The sequence below is a fragment of the Moschus berezovskii genome, chromosome 3, assembly GCF_049115385.1.
Source record: "Moschus berezovskii isolate FMDL1 chromosome 3, NW_MosBer_1.0, whole genome shotgun sequence".
Classification (NCBI taxonomy): Eukaryota; Metazoa; Chordata; class Mammalia; order Artiodactyla; family Moschidae; genus Moschus; species Moschus berezovskii.
The window spans coordinates 70,418,840-70,424,417 of record NC_142462.1 but is presented as its reverse complement, the minus strand read 5'-3'; positions in this window follow the sequence as shown (position 1 = coordinate 70,424,417).

Sequence of the window (5,578 nt, the reverse complement as noted above, 5' to 3'; positions counted from 1 at the left end):
AGGTTAAGTAACTTGTGCCCAAGGGCCACCCAGCCAAGAAGTGGTAATCCTGGGATTTTTACCCAGGTCTTCTATATTATATCCACTCTTTCCTCTACATCTTCATGTATTGTTGAAGTTAAATCAATCCAAATTACTTCCGCACTAAAACACTTTCAATAATTCCCTGGTGTAGTGTCTTAAAGAATAAAATACAAAGTAGGGGCATTTGAGGCCAGCTGGTTTCAGTCTTGGCTCTGCCACTTGCTTACATGCAAACTCAGGCAGGTGACCCTGCTTCCCTGCCCATCCGTCTTCTCTCCTGTAAAGTAGAGATTCTATATACTCAGGGGATGCCAGGAAGAATACATTCATTGTGCATAAAAAGAATCTAGTCCAGTGTCTGGCATACATGAAACACCCAATAAATGGGATTTCCCCTTTCTTAATTGGAGGATTGGGCAGTTTCCATAACATGTGTTGGAAAGTCCACACACACATCCCCCTCTTATGATACTTGGTCACTTGGCAGAGTTGCCAAAGGTGAGAGCCTTTGTTGCACCCTCCTTCCACCCCAAAAAAGTGCAGAGGCCCCAGCTTCTTGTCCTCACCCTCAGAATCATTGTAGATAACAGTCATTCCACAGGATGCATTCCACAGAACACGATGTTCCTTGATATTAGTAGGTCTTGAGTTCATAAAATCCCAAGTTAAGCAAAGTTAAACAGATATTTTTCTTGCAGAACTTTCCAAAGTTTTAAAAATACTAAGATGATTTATGACACTCAAAGAGAACAGCATACAGCCTTACCCAAATTTATTTAACTACAGTGCCTTGTTTTTTCACTGAGAATCTTGCCAGAATTGCATCTTGAAAAATACATGTTGGGAAATACTGGTCTGACACTTAGAACCATTCCCGTCATCAGACTGAAGTGATGCCTGTAGCTCTGCTGAGACTACACCAGGGCTCCCACCAGTGAATTTTCCAAAAGTCCCGCCATTTAAATGTCTAATGGCTTTCTCTTCTGCATGAGCAGCATGCAGTAATATCCAGGCCAGTAAGTTTTGGGTATATATTTCAGAGCCCCTGGCTGAAGCTCCAATACAACTGGGATGGGAACTTAAAAGATTTGTGGCCACTTTTGGGCAGGAGATAATGGGGCGGCAGAGCCATCTACAGGATACTTGTGTTACTGCACAAGGAGAGCAGCTAGGAGCCCATGGACAGAGGGACTGGAGGATGCAATGAAGCACCTAGGGGAAATTGTTCTACCCTCTATTTACTTCAGATGGACATTTCACAGTGAGAGCACAGTTTTTACAGGCAGACCTTTTATTTTTGTCTTATGGGAGTGAGTAGAGAGATGTGATCTTGACCAAACGTGTGTGTTGGGGAGGGAGGGGATATGAAGTAGATGTTTCCTCTGTAGGGTTGAATGTTCGTTAAAGAATAGAGAAAAGTGGGCCCATTTTCAGTGACTCCGTATCAACAACAATGTAACTATAGGATTATTTTCATTCTGACAACGAAATGTGCCCAATGGTTTACAGGACATTTTGCACAAAACATTTGAGGGCTCTTCATTATAGCAACTAAAGCCTCACAGTAGTTTCCTAGATGTGTCTTTAGTATTTTGAAAAATAGACTTTTCTCCCCAAAAGTGAAGGCAATAGCACTTATGTCATAAGAACTCTGCCTGATGGACCACATTTTGTGATAAAAGCAAAATGAGAAGCATGTTAATGCACTTGGTAACAGATGTGCCCAGATGTGTTCAGGCTGATGGAAACGCTTTTATCAGGCCTCTCAGGGCAGGCGAGGGAAGAGAGTCATGTGCTGGGACAGATCATTTCCAGCTCTTTTTGTGTGCAAGAAATGAGGGTCATCCCTTTATCCAACATACAACAGTGTTTCCTGGCCTGTTACCTACCTACCAGACACAATGGTAGGTGCAGCAGACCTACCCAGCAGACTTGGTAGGTGCAGCCTGGTGAGACAAAATGCACGGCCTCTCATCCTTGAGACACCTGGTCCCACCAGCCAACAGCAGTGAGAGCAACATTTCCAAGTAGGGAGAATCTCAAAGATCATCCTTTGAAAAGTTCTAATTAAGAGATGTTCCCATACTTAGAATAGAATTTGCCAGCAAGGAATAAAGAGAAGCCTGCTGCATTTTGTTAGGCAGGACAGTTATGCCCAAAGTAGAAATCAATATGTCTTTTCCAACAATTCACTTGGATTCATGCCTTTATGAACACTTTACATCTGAAAATTTTTATGAAGAAAATTCAGTCTATTTCTATAAGAACATACTATCTAAGCAGTCTGTACATAAGACAAGCTTCAATTATTTTGATGATTGATAGTTTGTAATCAGAAATGCTAATGAAAGCAGCTTTATAATCTGAAAAGCTAAACATTAAGAACCCCAAAATGAAGCTTATCATTCTGTATTCTCTTAGCTCACTCTTTGCCTTGCTTTTTTTTTCTTCTTTTACATCTAGTTTTTTGTTTCTGCTATTGTCTATTTTATTTTTATTTAAAGTTATTTCACATCCTTTAAGGAATAAATACATAGTTTTTAATATTAGAAACTATTTTGGAAAAGAGCTTACTTCTATCTTTTTTAACTTGGGTTATCTAGCTGAATCATCTACATAAAAGCCTTGAATGTTAGTATTCCCCAGAGACCAGATCAACAGTAACTCAGAAATAAGTAAGTAAAATCTAAAAGAATCCTCAAATTCCAAAACCTCAAAACACTACTTATTTCTGCAGTTGTAAAAAGCAACATGCCTCTTAATGACAAAGTCCATAAAACCCACAAGATGTGGCTCAAACAACTGCAGAAGACAAGAGAATTTCTGGAGAAAAATATATTCAACTCTAAATATTTCATACCATCTCTAAATGGAAATTATCCTAGTGGTTACTTTGGGGCTGAAGTATAGATTGGGAAGGGGCATGAGGAAAATTTCTGGAAACCTGGGATGTCCTATGTTTCCACCTTGGTGGTAGTTAGACACATGATTTTTGTTTTTAAGTCTCTAAGTCATGTCTGGCTCTTTTGCGACTCCATGGTCTGTATCCTGCCAGGCTCCTCTGTCCATGGGATTTCCCAGGCAAGAATACTGGAGTGGGTTGTCATTTCCTTTTCCAAGGGATCTGCCCAACCCAGGGATCGAAACTGAGTCTCCTGAGTCTCCTGCATTGTAGGTGGATTCTTTACCACTGAGCCCTGAGGGAAGTAAGACATGTGACTACTGATGTTAAAATTATCAAGTTGTATGCTACAATTGGTGTACTTGATTTACTTAATTATGTTATACATTAATTAAATTTATAGTTTTTAAATTTATTCTGTTATACCTTAATTGAATTAAACATGCTTTTTTCTATGTTATACCTTGATATGTATTCAATTAATACATATGTATGTAGGATTTTTCATTTCAGAAATCTCACTGAATCTTAACCCAAAGTGAAATTTTAAAGGGGTTAAATTTCATTCCCTATACTCTATCTATACTCTTTTTTTCCAAAGTAAGGAAATGGACATATGTATAATTTTAAAGTGTCCACCTAAAGTAAGGAATAAAACCAAAACATGTCCTGCTTGGAAAGAATCAGTACATCTTGCACCCAGATGAGGGACCTGGGTCTCCCAGGCCTCCTCACACACAGGCCCAAACTCTGCTCTCAAATGAGCCCACCAGGCTGGTCCTGAGCCCTTCGGGAGTTGGAGGGCCTCCTCTCCAGAAGCAAGAGGACAGTTGGAGCTATGAGAGAAGCAGGAGTCCTGACCTGCCTAGGTCTGAGCAAGCAGCACTACATGTTTAAAGACTCAGAAAATCCTTATTCAGCCAGTTGAACAAGGAGCCCCAGGGAGCTGAGAGGGAGTGAAAGGCTGCTTCCCAGGGTTCACAGAGGCCCAACTGCCTGTGCATTCTTTACTGCTGATCTGCCCGCATACATCATCTCAACAATGAACAGCTTGACTTTCAGTGATTTTCAGTGGGAGAATATGTATCTCTTGAAAATGTGTATTTTCTAAAATCTTATAAACATTAAATAGAATATTAGAGATATAGTGCCCAGGTGATTCTTAGTGAAACAGGCCTCGTTCATATCAAAGGAACCAACACAGACAGGCCACCACATTCTCAATGCCAAGTGCTGGGCAGAGTCCAGGGGAAACTGAAATCCACAGAAACATGGATTCAGTTTGGAAATCAGGCCAGCAAATGAGCCATCGCCAGCCATGCCAACTATGTCATGAACAAGTACAGAATATTGATGAAAGTATAACGCACTGGAGACTTTTTCCAGGCAAGTTAGGGAAGCTCTGTGAATGAAAGTCACTCAGTCGTGTCCGATTCTTTGTGACCCCATGGACTATACAGTCCATGGAATTCTCCAGGCCAGAATACTGGAGTGGGTGGCCTTTCCCTTCGCCAGGGTATCTTCCCAACCCAGGGATCGAACCCAGGTCTCCCTCATTGCAGGTGAATTCTTTACCAGCTGAGCCACAAGGGAAGCCCAAGAATACTGGAGTGGGTAGCCTATCCCTTCTCCAGGGAATCTTCCTGGCCCAGAAATCGAACCGGGGTCTCCTGCATTGCAGGCGGAATTTCTTACCAACTGAGCTACTGCAGCTAAGTCGCTTCAGTCATGTCCAACTCTGTGCGAGCCCATAGACGGCAGCCCACCAGGCTTCCCTGTCCCTGGGATTCTCCAGGCAAGAACACTGGAGTGGGGTGTCATTGCCTTCTCCAGAAGCTCAGCTACTAGAGAAGCTCTAGTTTCCTTCTCCAGTGCATGAAAGTGAAAAGTGAAAGTGAAGTCGCTCAGTCATGTCCGACTTTGCGACCGCATGGACTACAGCCTACCAGACTCCTCTGTCCATGGGATTTTCCAGGCAAGAGTACTGGAGAGGGGTGTCATTGCCTTCTCCAGAAGCTTAGCTACTAGAGAAACTCTAAAGAGGAAATAATTTCCAACTGTGTCTTGATAAAAACCCATGTGTTGCAGGAAAATCATAACATATTCTAACGTAAGATATGATGAAGAAAGTAAAAAAGTCCCCCAGAGTGCCACCAAACAGGGCAGTCACTGCTAGCCTCTTAGGTACCCACTTCTAGACTTCTGCCCAGCCAGGGTTCATTCACCATTGACCACAGTTTGCAGGCACTTTGCTAAGGTTTTTGCACAGTCTCATTTTATCCTCACAACAAACCTGAACAGCAGGTAGAATTGAAGAGTGGTATTGAGGTAGGGGATTGGCATGTGTCAATTCTGGTTTACTGGCAAGGAGATGAGGATGTTTAAGGAAGAGAATTAACCTGCTTGGGTTAGTACACCTTACCACCTGATTTGTCTGACAACAGAGCCCTGGCTCCTTACCATCTCGGAGGATGGGTCCTATTCCAAGCTCCGAGCTGGGAGTCCAGGGTGACCCGGAACATGAAGGTGGGGAGAAGTAGGTGGTGAGTGGCAGGAAGTGAAGCTGGGTGTGGAAAACACTGGTGCTTGGCTGAGATGTTTGGACTTCAGCCCAAAAATAATGAAGTGTCATGTAGATTCCTAAGCACGAAA